Raw genomic sequence first — 16,411 nt, 5'->3', positions numbered from 1 at the left:
GTAGGTAACAGTTATTTCTTTAACAAGGGCGTAGCTGTTGTTTAACACCTCATTAAATTATTAACACCCAAGCACACAAAATATTGACCGAGGAGTTGATTGAGATACCTAAACATTTAACTTCATAACATAAAATGATATAATTCACTTACCTACTTGTATAATTTCAGGTAGGTTGAATAAGTAACCATGGGGAGGGGAGGAAGAAGTGGACCGAAAAAGAGACTGTATATGAATGCTAAACGTAAAAAGACGACGCCTTCTGGGAAAAAAGGAACCCACGTTAGAACGATTTTACTATCAATGCTTGATGCCCGAAATAATTGACGGCCGCATTCCAAAAAAACGAACTGTACGGGAATAGTAGATTGTTAACCAAGGGACGAAAGGCACTCATTTCTGCCGAGGTATTTTGGCGCTCGAATGCAGTGAGAGCGCCAATAGTCCGAGGCAGAAATGATGTCTTTCACCCGAGTTAAACACTCTACTTTTCATTTCGAATACGAGGAAAGTAAAATGCATGTATTTTTTTTAAAACATGACTAAGTATACATTTTTATAGTATTTCTTGAGGGTACTTTCAATTAACAATTCAGACAAAAGTATCGTTATTTATGGAATGGAGAGTCAAATATCAAAATGAAAAATTTATTACAAATCCATTTAAACTCAAATTTCAATTGCGTATCGTAAAAAAATTAAAAAAGTCGTACTTCGAACGTAAAATGCTCTAGTGCAGACACGTATCATTTTCTGCGCACCTTTTAGAACAACAATGACCCTCTTTCAGAGCATGAGAAATGAAAAGATCATAATCAACCATATTTGTGACTGTGTCTTGCGTCTTGAAAAAAGCCAAAATTTTCGGTTTACTTTCCTATTTAAAATATTACTAAATAATTCATATTTCAGATTATATAACTGTCCGAATGTTACAATGTTAGCTGGCAAATTCTGTCGCATTTGTTTGATTGTTATTTAATTGCCCTTTAAAATTATATTTCTGTAAACGGCATGTTTAAAAGATATAAAGCAAAATTGGTTGTACTTATCAACTTGTTTGTTTTTACTTAGGTAGCTTATTTTATTCGTATAAAAAAATCAATACCCTAAAATAGAAAGACAATTTTTTTGGAATAATTTGCTAGTCATAGTAACATTCACTAACGTTGATATCGTTATTTAAGATCTGTATCTTATTAATACACTTATTTTATAGTTACTTTTATTTGTTTTATTTATCATACAGACCGTAAAAGATTGCCACCGTTGCCCTTTAAAAATACTGTTCATTGTCTACTCAAACAGTGCTTCTATAGGTAGTATTGTATAATTATACCTATACAATACAGGTAAGGTAACTTATCAACTTGTTTGTTTTTACTTAGATAGCTTATTTTATTCGTATAAAAAAATTAATACCCTAAAATAGAAAGACAATTTTTTTGGAATAATTTGCTAGTCATAGTAACATTCACTAACATTGATATCGTTATTTAAGATCGGTATCTTATTAATACACTTATTTTATAGTTACTTTTATTTGTTTTATTTATCATACAGACCGTAAAAGATTGCCACCGTTGCCCTTTAAAAATACTGTTCATTGTCTACTCAAACAGTGCTTCTATAGGTAGTATTGTATAATTATACCTATACAATACAGGTAAGGTACCTGCACCAAATAAGGCCCAGTTTTTAAACGTGTTAATGAGTTTAAATTTTAAGTCCATGTCCGCTAATAATATAGGCAAAATATCAAGTTTAATTAAACATAAGAAAAATAAAATTGATGGGCGGGCCTTATTTGGTGCAGTAAAAAGTAAAGTTAAATTTTCTTTATTGCACCACAAAAATAAAATTAATTTAAAAAAAGTGGGGCTCTCATACAACGTCGTTATACGGCATACATAATGGTACTGAACACTTCGTGCGCGAGTCAGACTCGCACTTGGCCGGTTTTATTAGCATCAGAATGAAGGTAAGCGATCTTGACGTGTCTTTTTATAGAAAAACACTTTTGAAAAATAAGTCACGGCAAATATGTAACATATTCATATACGATCATTTACATTATTTTGCTTAATAAAGTAATAAGTAATAGTTATGTAATGGTTATGTACTTTTTTTTTAATAATGCTAAAAAACGAAGTATAGATAGACATGACATAACATACAGAACATGAACCACTTGTAACTAAAAACTTTGTAAACCCATAGCCATGCAATAAAATATTTTTCATTTTGATTTCTAATTTGAAATATTAGAATCAAAAAGTTTAAAATAGATTGTAGGTATAGGTATGTAACTACAAAAGTGTGTTCCCTCTCAACCCAAAACCCCTCATGTCTCGTGTCTTAGGAGGATCTAGATATTTCCACACAAGACCATAATATATCGATAACTTTTTACATCACTAGTTTATCGACTATTAATGTCGACTATTGTCCAATACTTTTTGCTCTGTGTATGTATTTAGAAAGTTGACCCCGCCCCTAAAATTAGTGCGATAAGGACAACTGCAGCTTAGGTGAAAAATCATGCGTAAAAATCTCGAAAATCGAGGTTTCGTACTCGACTGTTTCCTCCTCCAAAACTTAACCAATCGTAATGAAATTTTGAAATCTGAATGATAAATAAATTGTCTGTGTCGGACTGTTTTGCTTTTTTGGATAATCGTTATAAAATTTGTGTACCACGCCTTTCTTTGCGGCATAGTCAATTAGGCCGTTTTTGGTAATGTTTGAAGGGCTGCAGCGCCTAAAAAAAACAAAATATTAAAAAAAGCAAAACAGCCCGACACAGATATTGATAATATCAATCTATTCTGAAAAAATCATTGCTCTAGCTTCAAAGACCAAGGAGGAAACAGTCGAGTACGTTTGTATGGAGAATTGACCACTCCTGTTGGCTCTTAATTCTTAAACAAATCTGCTTTTTAATCCATCCTTTTTTCACCCCCAAATTGGTCCACACTATTCATTTCCACCCCATTTTTTACACCCTTAAGGGATGATTTCGGGGATAAAAGTTATTCTATATCCTTTTCCACAGCTTAAACTATGCCCATACCAAGTTTCATCTAAATCGGTTCAGCGGTTATTGATTCCCCATACAAATTTCCACCCTCCTTTTCACCCCCTTGAGGGGTGAGTTCTGGGATAAAAGTATCCTATGTCCTTCCCCGGGACTTACACTATCTGTATACCAAATTTCAACTAAATCGGTTCAGCGGTTTAAGCGTGAAGAGGTAACACACAGACATACAGACAGACTTTCGCATTTATTAATGTATATATTAATATATTAATATAGTAATATAGTATATATAGTAAAATAGTATAGTCATAGAGTAACTTATACTAGAGCGGTACTGTCATAGTAAATTTTGTAACCCCAGTAAATTCACTGCCATCTGTCGACACACTTTAAAACTAAAAATAAATATTTATAAAAATACGATAAAATGTATTTAAATATGGATAAATGATTTTTTTATTTGCATTAATTATTTTTATATGATTTTGACTTGATTTATATAACAATATATTTGATTATAAATAACAAACGAAACAGTCAACGCCCTCTATACGAGTGTAGGCCAAAACTAGTGGCGCCATCTGATCGAGAATCAAATTTTCGTGATTTTCGAGGCACGTTTTTTCCTTAGACTGTATCCATCTATTACGGAGTTATATCAATCTTTGGTATAGTATAGTATAGTATGGATAGTATGGATTTATCAATAAATTGATCTGAATCTGAATCTGACAACAGCCACAGGAAAAGATGTGCTGCAGCTCCGATCTCCGACGGCGCACAGACCTTTAATAAACTGTCAAATCATCTGTCAAGATGCTGTGGCTGTGGCCAATGATGATAAGGGCCCTCCACACTCGTGCGCGAATCGTGGCGCGAAGCCGCGAACGCGAGTGTGGAGTCGATTTCGCAGATCTGCGACGCTCGCTCCACACTCGCGTTCGCGTCGCGCTGCGATTCGCGCACGAGTGTGGAGCGGGCTATAGATTATGGCTAATTAGGGAGCGTACATAAATAGTATTGTTAACCAAGGGATGAAATAAAAGGCACTCATTTTCTGCCGAGGTATTTTGGCGCTCGAACGCACTGAGAGCGTCAATAGTCCGAGGCTGAAATGATGCCTTTCACCCGAGTTAAAGACTACTTTTCATTTCGAATACGAGGAAAGTAAAATGTGGTAAATGAGAAAATTAAAAAATAAAGTTTGTTAAACTATATCGTGTTACATATCAAATGAAAGAGCTCATTGTGAGAATCTCAAATTTTTTTTTATAATTTTAGAATAAGTAGTTTAGAAGTTATTCAAGAAAATAGGCAAAAAATGACCATTACCCTTTATCTCCGAAACTACTGGGTCATAAATTTTGAAAAAAATACACAAAACAGATCTTTACCTATAGATCACCGGAAAACCTATTAGAAATGTACAGTCAAGCGTGAGTCGGACTTAATTACTTAGTTTTTGATCTGACCCCTACGGGTTTTTTAAAGATATTTCACATAAAAAATACATTGTTTAAATTGTGTAATGTTGTACGGAACCCTTGGAACGCGAGTCCGACTCGCACTTGGCCGGTTTTTTAAATGCTCCTAACTCTTATAGTAATTAAAAATTCGAAAAAAAATCCAAACTAAGAGCATAGCTGTGGTTGATATAGTATATATGATATTATTAATAATAATAAATAATAATAAAATCATTTATTTCGACCAACTTAGGATCATATCACATTACATTGGGACATTACATTAAATAATAAAATTATAGCAAAGTTAAAATTAACATTAAAATTAAATTAATTAATAAAATCATAAATATTACTTTAAATCTAACCTAAACAATAATGCCCGGTCGAGCCTTAGGAAGGCTTGGACACCAGCACGTGAATCATCTGACAGTGATTCAAGTACTGGCAATCAAACCTCTCCGCAATCTCTCCTCTCTCTTTATTATTATTTTTTTATTATTATTATTATTTTATAAACATACATTAATTAAATACAGTTTACACGTCAATATCTTATAACTAAGTTGATATAATTTATAACTTAAGTGTTGCATATTATTTATTTACATGTTCACAATTGCAGAACATTAGATGTATAATATAATATATTAGTAATATATTTACATCTAATTGTGTCAAAATATTCTTAATAATATTAATATCCAGAGAAAAATGAATGTTACGAACGTTTGTATGAAAAGGTCGCCTACTTTCGTCTGAGGCAAATTTAAGTTCAAGTTCAGGTCTCTTATTGATTGGAGTATACATTTATCACACCGTTATACCCCAATAAATAATGGTTCCTGTATCGATATAACGGTCAGGCTTTCTCTAAAACTGACAATTAGCGTTTCCTTAGGAAATAGGTACCTACCTACCTATTTTCATTTTCGCAACTGTTATTTAAGATAAAATATGTGGATATCTTACTTTGTACTACGTAATCCGCCCAGGTAGCAAAATGACGTCAGCGACGTCATAATGACGGCATTATTACGGCATTATTACGTCATAATGACGGCATTATTACGTCATAATGACGGCATTATTACGTCATAATGATGTCAGCGACGTCATAATGACGGCATTATTACGTCATAATGACGGCATTATTACGTCATAATGACGTATAAATGCTACTGGGGCGTAATCGTAAATTGTATGCCCGAAAAGGGTAAAATTGTTGATACTCATCAAAAAATGTACCTAGTTATACTTCTTGTACCTACACAGTTTACACAATAAATGTGACGTTTTCAACCAAAAGGTACCACATTGTCGCTTGTTTATAAGGTTGATTTCTAATTGAAGCTATATGGAAATAGCGCCTTAATGACAAGCGACAATAAGTAAGTACCCTTTTGGTTGAAAATGGCACAAATATTTCTGATTTCTTATCGGTGGCAAACAAGCACACGGCTGTGCTGTGCCCTACCACACAAAGCAAGATGACATTCACAGTGCCCACACCTCTCTTTTGGACGGAGTTTAAGGACATACCCCCAGATCCAAAACATTTATTTATTTATATGGGGCATTTTCTATGAAAAGGGACCTTATGTGACATGATTGTTCTGGGACAGCCCTGTATAAAAAAAAAGTTAATATAAATAAATCAGCGAGACATCCAAAATTAATACCTTCCAATAATCTTACCGTAATATAAAACTAGTAAACAGTTAAGACGCTCCACTTTTGTCTTCGTTGCATCGTGCTTATTCTAAATCTTTACAAAACAGCGTAAGTCCAAAGCAAATAACAGTCACTTACGATATTCTTTAAGTTACTAAAACCCGTAATCGTCAAAAAGGCGTAAGTCCACATCAAATGCCGATCACTTAGGACATTGTTTAGTGTCACGATTATTTCTGTCTGGTCCCGAGAATGCACGAGAGGTGGCGGAGATGACCGAACGGACTCGAAAGTTGTGGGCGGCGGGTTGCCAGCGTAGGGAAAATGGGGCGAATTAGGGGAATTTGATCAATGGTTATTTTTTTCTTTTTTACTTGTTTGTTTAGGTCTTGTTTTATTTTTAGATTTAATTATTATTTCCTTGTAATTTAGGTTATTGTAAATTTATTTATTTAAGTTAAACTCATTTATTTAGGTACATAAAAGATATATACAGTGGTACTACTAAACTAAATTAATAACTAGCTTAAATTTAAAATTAAGTTTAGTTTACAGTTATTGTTAATAGATCGAAATTGAGCAAACAAAAAAATAGTTAAATTGTTAGGAAAATATTGTACGTTTTATACTATTGTGTTTGTCTCTGTAATCGGTCAATGGGATTACTTATATTTATAAGCGTAAACCATCTTATACGACACACTAGTCCAAATCGGAAAAAGGACATTGCTTATCTTATTGTATAAAAGTTGCATTTCATAGGGATATTAATTTAAATGTTTCTTCTATTGCAATAAAGAAATACCGTCATCCACACCCACATATAGAAACCTTCGTTACATTTTCATAATTATGAATACTTAAGTAAAAATGTTTCGTTCGAATAAATAAAATTTTACAATATATTTATTTTTTCAGAATTCAACAGTTATTAGGGTTCCGTGCCCAAAGGGTAAAAACGGGAAACAGGTTGATTACCTTTTGTATTGTTTTCGAGCTCCTGATATTTTGACGTATAAGTCTAGTGAAACTAACCGTGAACAATTAAAAACTGTAAGACTATCACTTGTATGGGATCCTCATACTGTTAGTCATGCCCCGAGCAAAATAAACTATGTTAGTCTTACCCCATCTTACCTTATATGAATGTAAATTTATATCACATAAACAAACGAACGAAACGATATCACAATCTCATTTGTGTTTTTTTTTGTATATACCGCTACGTTATATAATAGTAGTGAGTGATGGTCCACTTTTAATCGGCATTTATATCAACATATCTACCACAATATAACAATTTTAAAATTTAAATTTAATTTTGAATTTTGGAGCAAAGTAGGCAAATTTTGTTAGGTCTTGCCAATAGAGTAGATTATGTATAATTGTAGGAATATTGTTCGCTCCGGTGACTGTAAATTATAACAACAATTCCCCCAAAACCCACAAAAATCCCTCCAATCCGAATCTATCCGCTAGCAACACCTCGCAACTTTACCCTCAGTTCGTTCTCAGCGTCCATCGCGGAGCCACGTCGCTCCGCCGCGTAACTTTACGAAACCGGTTATTATTTGAAAGTGCTAGGTGTGGCCTACCAGTGTTTTATAGTGTGTGTGTTGGATTTACTATTATCACAGGTAATTTATTTTAAAAAAGTTACTTTAAGTGTAAAACAAAAATAAAAGTTCGGAAACTTAGTCGAGTAATTTTAAATCTTGAACGCGTCTTTCACTGAGCGTCAGTTTTTTTGTGTAGCAAACAAGCACTCGGCTTATGTGACGGTACTAGGACCCCGTAGTATATAGATACATTCAAAAATATTGCGTATGGTGTTTCATTGTGTGAATAAATATTTAATCTTTCTTTTATCTTGATTTGGATTGGTTTCCTCGACAGGTTGATAAAAACACGTACACTCATCTACCTGCTTTTTTTAGCTGACCGCATCTATTGTTGCGTTTTGGGATATGACCTGTGAAAAAAAAAACAAGTTGACTTTGACTGCGTCTGATACAGCCACGTATGAAAAAAGAAATGAAACGAGTTCTGACTCGGAGCTTAGTCATTTTAATATTGATATAAAGAAAGTAGTTCTCGAATATTAGTCTTTGTCAAACTATTTTTGTTACTACGCTTCTATTATTGGTTTGAATACACAAAGAAAAAGTGGTTTAGTTTTAACACATTATTTATGGTTACGGAGAACAGAATCGGCGGTTTCCGAGTTTTTTTCTCAAATATAAAGTGTGGGTAAACGAACTCGCATAAAAAATGCTTGCGGTGTGAATGTTCCCATGAATTGAAACACAAAAGCGAAAATAAAGAACGAAAGTTACAACGAAACGAGTTTTTATATCGATTCGCTATTGAATCGATACAGTAATGATTACGATATTCAAATAAAACCGCTTATTGAGATAGATAGACACATTCATTGTACAACTTATCGACACGATTCGGAAAGGCATTCAACCTTCCGAGGCTTGCATCAGTGACTCATTGATTCTTGAATCTTGCGAAGGGAAAGTTAATTTTAAAGGCACTATAGCTATACCGTTTTACTGAAGCGGTTGAAAAACTTACGGTCAGCTACGAACTAGTTGTAAACTTGTTCAGAGCATATAATCACTACGTTTTAGGTTTGGCTGCAAAGCTGATGTAATAGAATAGAATAGAATAGAATATCAATCAAGAAACCAGAGAAGGGACCATTCTATCAGTTTTTTTTTTTTTAGTTTTTTTTTTTTATAAACTGATCGGCGATTGGCCCTAGTCACACCTGATGGAAAGTGAAGACAGGGCCTAAGATGGAGCTCGCCGGTTCAGTAACAACTATCACTAGCCTATTCACTCTTGTTATATATGTTGGAATTTCAGGTAAAAAGGTCCTCATTGCTCTTGAAGCATAACGACCCTTCTGCTTGGAAAGCCACATATAAACTTGTTTTAGTCCCAAAACTCAGCTGGGCCATATTTAAAGTAAGGACACTAGTCTTTTTTTTTTTAAATTTGGTATTAGAATGACGATCTCTTTCGATCGTAATAAGAGAAAAAAAGTGTCCCGAGATTTTTATTTTCATCCCATTATCATTTTTTCTTTGTATGACCGTAACGGAAGGACCGAAAAATGTATGGAAATTTTTGGACACTTCTCCTATTAGGATAGAAAGAGCCTTTGATTTTGAGTAGAAATAACAAAAAAAAATCGATTTACAAAAAAGGGTAGTACAGTCGCCATCAGATATATAGCCATGGGATTCTTAAAATGCAACACCGCCGTAAACTACACTTGGCTTGTTTGCTCTTTGGCGTACTGAACTATAAAACTCCTGCATATCTCTTCAAGAAATTATCTTGCACGAAGCTCCGCGAACGCCGGGATTGTGGGATTCATCTGTTGACGCCGCGTCATGCCTCAGCCGCTTTCCGAGGAAGCTTTAAATATTCTGCGTCCCGCTGCTGGAACAACGTGCCGCCCCCAGTTAGGAACCTGCAAAGTATACATAGTTTCAGGACAAAACTTAAACAGTATCTGCTTAGTCACCAGCTTAGCCAGGAAACCTGCAGATTAGAAACAAGTTGTCTGTAGTCTAGACTTTTGCTATTGCTATTGTTACTTACCACAATGTTTTTGTTCCTTCCACTTTGGAGTTGACACCAATCGAACGACGAAAAGACTGCCCGAGATGGGTTGTAGAATCATTCCAGACATGCCATCCTTTTGTCTGTGTGTCATTATATGTTTTCTTGTTTGTTTTGTTTATGTTAGTCAACTTTATAACATTGTTTTATGGTTTTCATGATCAATAACGGATTACAATTAATAAAATATTAGATTCACTCACTTCACTTCTATATTTATGCTTGTTTGTCAATTCTGTCATTTTCATTGAATTTAATGTCATGTAGCCACCACTGGCGCTAGTTATGCACGCTTAATGTCGCGCCACGATATGGTCCGACCGGACCGGCACATGTTCGGTCGGTTGATCCGTGTAACTTAATGTTATGTACTTATGTTATGTTCTTATGTCGTCATATTGTATCTCTTTTTGTATTAGTTTGTGTAAACGATGTGTAATTTTATTTTTCGCCATATTTTATGTCTCTTTCTTTTATGTTGCTTTCTTTTTGTCTGTTACCTTCCGTGATTCTCACCTGATGGTCTCATCGGAAGATCAGCGCTGGAAGTCGCCAGCAGCATGCTGAGATGGGGCCATTTCGTGACACTTTATTTTCATGTTCTTTTAATGTATGTCTATTGTCTGTGTGTGTGTTTACGAATAAAGTATTCTATTCTATTCTATTCTATTCTATATATCGGAGCGGCCGAGGTGCTCAAAAATATCTGAACACGCCTCTATTGTCAAGGCGTTAGAGTGCGTGTTCAGATATTGTTAACACCTCGGTCTGATATATCTGATGGCGACTGTACAACTTAATAAAATGACCCACCTCGCCTAATATAATGGTGGCCCTATAAAACGTGGGCAGTGTATCGATATCCTGATTCCAGTATGTTTCAAATAGGTAAACCAGTTGAACCGGTTTTAAGAATTAATTCAATACGCTTTTATATAAGATACAAAATTAAACTCAATTTAAATGCAGAAATGCGTAATTAGCATTGTTTAGTCAAGCAACATCTTTGAAACGTTCTTAGAATATTTAATGTTCGTTGCCCAATTTCGGGGATATTTTGATTTTATCCTTGCAACATTTTTTGCGTTTTGTTTTTTCTTTTCATAACTACAAAATCGTATCTTTTTCGTATGTATCTCTCTCAGTTGCTTAAAGGTTAGCTGGAAGAGATCCCATAAGGGGATAAGTTCGTCTTTGTATATATTTACTGTATCTCTCTGTGTTATTTACTTGTTTTTTGCATAGTGTTTAATGCTACTGCTATTAAAAATTGACAATAAAAATAAAAATAAAATAAAATTCGTTTAATTCAGACTTCATAATGGTCCTTCACAATAAATAGTTTTCGTTAGTATTTTGTTTAATTCTATTTTATGAATATATTCTGTTTTGATCGGTAGCTAGTAGCTACTTTGCTTTTATGTACTTTTTCAAAAGTGTAAATTGGTGATCACTAGAATAAATGACATTTTCGGTTTTCAAAGTTTTTTTTTATATAATAGGTAGCTAAGAATTTATTTGTGGTATTTTCTATGAAAAGGGACCTTATTGTCGATGGCGCTTACGCCATTATAAACGATGTTCCGATATAAATACAATGCCGCGCGACGCTGTGCGGTGTAAGCGCCATCGACAATAAGGTCCCTTTTCATAGAAAATGCCCCATTTTAGTGATTGTATTGTAGCCATGTATCCCTTATCCTTGATGTCATCGTCTGTGATCTCAAAAATTAAAGCTTAGCAATTCTTTTGTGCTAGAAATACCTAAGCATAGGCAGATAGTTGTTATTTTCGTGATTCCTTTGTTCAAAATCCACACGTAAACTCCACGCCTCACAATGTCACAATGTCATTGTTTTATGCACACATGATGCAGTCGAAATATAGTTTGTCAAAGGACTGTCTTATTTCAGACATAGACAGAGAGAATCATACTATCTTTGTTTTACATTAGTACTAGCACCCAAAAGAAAGGGATGAGTATAATTTTCCTGGTTGTTACTGACTGACAAATTGGTTTGACCAACTATATTTTTAACAGGCAATAAAACTAAATCGAGGTGTCTATGATTTTAGCATCTATAGTCTGTTAAGCCATTTCCGTCAATAGAAAAAAGTGGCAAATTTAAAAAATGGCGCGAAGGGTTATCGTCCAATAGAAACCGAATTACGCGCCTATTAGTTATTTGACATAACACTCAGAATAATACATAACATGACTATATCTGTCTTGTTCATGACATGATAGATTTTTGCAGTTAGTGTGTAAGTAGGTAGATATAGTTTGTCAAGGGACTGTCTCATTTCGGGCGTAGAAGCAGAGAGTCAAACTGTCTTTGTCTTGCACTGGTGCTGCCGCCCAGAAGAAGGGGATGAGTGTAGTTTTTTTTGTTCTTATTTACTGACAAGATTTGCTGGACCAACTATATGTCATAGATAGACATTTATTCATAATATTTTTAAATATTACATGTCAAGCATTATTCAGTTCGTATATAACATTAAAATGATTATGACATGTTTATTGATTGTGTCATTTTTTACTGTAACGTGTGAATTCGAGTTTAATATAATTGCTATTCAGCGGGGGAATGTAGCCAGCATTATGGGCACCCTTCCGCAGGGATCAGATCTGGGGGACTTTTTTAGTTAGTTCTAATTTATTTTATAAGGTTTTAGTTTTATTTTAATTTAAGATTAGTTATTGTATTTTAAATGTAATTTGTATGTGATGTAATTGTTATTGTGGAATAAATATAATAAATTAAGTTCATATAATATAATATGAGAACACAAAAATAATGAAATGAATGAACAGAATTAGATCCCACCAAAAACCTTTGTATATTTTAGTAGTTAAACAAGGGGTGTCCTATACCTCCAGTGTCAGTTTGATGTGGTATTTTTGCGACAACCTGTATATATTATCATAGAGTAACTTATACTAGAGCGGTACTGTCATAGTAAATTTTGTAACCCCAGTAAATTCACTGCCATCTGTCGACACACTTTAAAACTAAAAATAAATATTTATAAAAATACGGAGTTATATCTATCCTTGATATTATCTGTTTTGTAGGAAATTTAATATAGATTATCGCACAAGATTTTTTTTGCTATGTGCTACGGTTTACGAGTTATTTACGATAAACTAAAAAAACGACAACAAATTATAAGAAACTTTCCCACTTTAATAAATTTTGAAATATTGATCCTAGCGAAAAAATGTACTAAACCTTTTTTGTAGAAAATTTTATTTAGATTACTTATGTAATAGAGTATTTCTTGCTAAAGGCCACCGTTTAAGAATTATTTTAGAAAAACTATAAAAGGGACCTTTTAAACACCCCTCCTGCCCATTAGCTTCACCCCCACCCTCGGGTACTTTTAGTATGTTGTTTAATACACCATTCCCTACAACTGTGTCAAAATTTGCTTATACACGAAGTATTTCGCCTGTATTTCCTTCGTTTGGTTGCCTAATTTTACGGTGGTCAATCGAACTGTCAATTTAATATCAGGGAAACACAATTTATAACGAAATTAGAGGCATAAAATACGCATTGCACTCTCACAAAGTAATTAAATATTTATTGAATGAGAGTATTCATTTGGGACAAAATTACTAGCAATTAATTTGGGACAAAATTACGAAATTATTAATTAAGCAAAATCACTGAATTCAGATGAAAGCAGTTTAATAAGTTAAAACGTTGGATTTATATTCCTATAGAATTCAAACACGCCAATTTAATATTATTGTGACTCCTACGTCAAAAAGGTAATTTTATTAAGACATTAATTAATTAATTAATTTATTTTAAACTTTATTGCACATAAAAAGTGTACAACAGGCGGACTTAATGCCATAAATTTACATTAAATTTGACGTTTCCTGCAGTAATGCAGTGGGCAACATTACTGCAGCAGCATTGCAGCGCAACATTACTGTCTCTAATTTAAAAAATCCGGATATCAATATCGATTTTGACATTTGCGGCAGCAATATAGGAGGAAGTAATGTCGCACCGCATTACTGCAGCAGTATTGTTGCTGTAGTCTATTTTCGAACGTTACAGTCAAATAATTTAATTTCCTACCCATTTTGTATTTTGACACAGCACACAGCGAAGTGACTTTCATAATATTTCTTAATCAATATTATTTGATTGTCATTTGTTGTCACTGTGACAAAGGCACGAAATGGGTCGGAAATTAAATTCTTTTCATCACACTTGCTCAAAAAAACTTATTTCATGCAGGTGTACTGAAGAACACAGGCCTATATTGTTCCCGCGGGAGTTAGGGGTTCTGAAAAAAAGCTAAAGCTCACTTGTGAGTTATAGGTTTTTTTATTATGTCACTAGTTTATACGAACCAAGTTAGGTATCAATGAGTTTTACTTTGAAAATACTGACTTTTATAATTGTTTATTTTTTATTTTGTATGCTTCAAAATATTTAATTTGATTAATTATATAGCCGTTTCAAATATTTTTAAATTATTTTCAATTGTGGCTGAATACCGAATAGTCTGTGCCTTCGATGCCTAAATTGCCAAAAAATTACAAAATGGCGGATGAATGTTTGAAATGTCACCGTATTTAAGAATGATTTCGCTTGTGATGTGGGTACTCAGACAACGATATGCAAACACTTAAACACCACTTTTTTTGGGCTTCATAGGCAGGGTCGTCAAAACCAGAAAAAATAAAACCAGAGTAATTGATTAATAATAAAGAAATACCTCGTCAGTAAAATATAAAAACCTAGCACCTTAATACATTATTTAAAGCTTTTGCTTTTACCTTTTTCCTTAACTTTTCTTCCAAACAATGAATTCAAACCCGAGCGAACGTACTTTATGACAGTTGATATTAATGGTGCTGAAGCATTATTCCTATAAAAAAGACTTTATTTCTATAAAAACCGGACAAGTGCGAGTCAGACTCGCCCACCGAGGGTTCCATACTTTTTAGTATTTGTTATTAAAGCGGTAACAGAAATACAATCATCTGATAAAATCAACTAGCTAGCTATCACGGTTCATGAGATAAAGCCTGGTGACAGACAGATAGACAATTAGACAGTGGAGTCTTAGTAATAGGGTCCCGTTTTTATCCTTTGGGTACGGAACCCTAAAAAGTCTTTATTTCTATAACGTCGGATAAGACATTTAAAGACTGGACAATGGACATTATGGCAGCATTTCACGGGAAAGTTCTGAAGTATTAAACTATCAATATTTATTTTCATGTCATATTACCGTAATAAATATTTTATTACTGCTTACAAATAATTTCATATCTCTTCGATTGGAAATTATTAAGGATTACTGTTGACTGTTGAACAGAAAATACGTACTTATTTTATATTTCATTACGAAAACAAAAATATAATTCTCAAACCGCAGTTGTGTCAATATAAACACGAGAACAGGATCTCAAACATTTTGGTGTTTAATTTTATTAGGTAAGTACTGTTTTAATAAGCAATGGAAACATTTTTACTACGCATATTTACAATCAGATTCTAATTTGCCGAAAGTAAATAAAATTCAGCTCTTTAAAATAAATTTCTATTTAAACATCATTTATAATACTAAATGTAAGTAAATGAAAATGAGTAAAGTTATTTATTAAAAAACGAGATTAACTTTGATAAATTAAATGTTTTTTTATAAATAATACAGTTCAAACATCCTCAAAATTTAAATAAATCTAATACATATAGTTTGTCAAAGGACTGTCTCATTTCAGACGTAGACAAAGAGACTCATACTATCTTTGTCTTACACTAGTACTGGCACTCAAAAGAAAAGGATGAGTATAGTTTTTTTTGTTCTTACGGCAGTAAATAAGCAGCAGCAAGCAGTAAATTTAGTTTGACCAACTATAGTTTGTAAATTCATGTCTTAACATTATACAGGGTGGCCAAAAACTATTTGCATTCCCGTTGCCAGGGAGATTTTGGGTTTATACTGAGCAACTTTTACTATGGGACCAACTCCGAAATCGCGAAAAAAAATTGGCTGTTTCATACACCCTGCCTGCCTGCTGCTGCTGCTGGCCTGCGGTATTTCCGGACCGATATGACCTTCAAACCTTCAAGAAAAGAGCGTACTCCCATCTGAAAGGCCGGCAACGCACTTACAACCCCTCTGGTGTTGCGGGTGTCCATGGGCGGCGGTAATCGCTTACCATCAGGTGATCCGTCTGCTCGTTTGCCTCCTATTTCATAAAAAAAATACATTTTGGCTGGTCCAGTTTCTATGGGAGGGTATAATTTTTTTTCGCGATTTCCCGCTTGGTCCCATAGTAAAAGTTGCTCAGTATAATCCCAAAACCTCCCTGGCAACGGGAATGCACAAATTTTTTGGCCATCCTGTATATCAAAAAAAAAGTTTTAGGGGGTTTGAAATCGAACTGTGGCAACACTTTTTCATAGTCGCCATTTTGAATTTAGACTTCAAGGTCAATTCCCATTTGCAATTTTGCATTCCACCATTTTGATCGTATACTTACCGTTAGTCGGTATGTAACGGTTTCAAGACACGCAAACAACTTCCGGCCTCTTTAAGTTATTACCTC

At 33.8% G+C, this 16,411-nt stretch overlaps 1 protein-coding gene across 1 annotated transcript in view; it reads left to right on the top strand.

The window, feature by feature from the left end:
• The first annotated feature begins 7,664 nt into the window (after window positions 1–7,664).
• The window catches only part of LOC134753666 (fasciclin-3), a 294,636-nt gene continuing 285,889 nt past the window's right edge, over window positions 7,665–16,411 (top strand). The window contains exon 1 of the mRNA XM_063689608.1: window positions 7,665–7,817. The gene's annotated coding sequence lies outside the window, so the exon portion shown is untranslated. The remainder of the gene's footprint in view (window positions 7,818–16,411) is intronic.

The sequence above is a fragment of the Cydia strobilella genome, chromosome 27 (genome assembly GCF_947568885.1).
Source record: "Cydia strobilella chromosome 27, ilCydStro3.1, whole genome shotgun sequence".
Lineage (NCBI taxonomy): Eukaryota > Metazoa > Arthropoda > Insecta > Lepidoptera > Tortricidae > Cydia > Cydia strobilella.
This window is presented reverse-complemented; position numbering and strand designations above follow the sequence as displayed.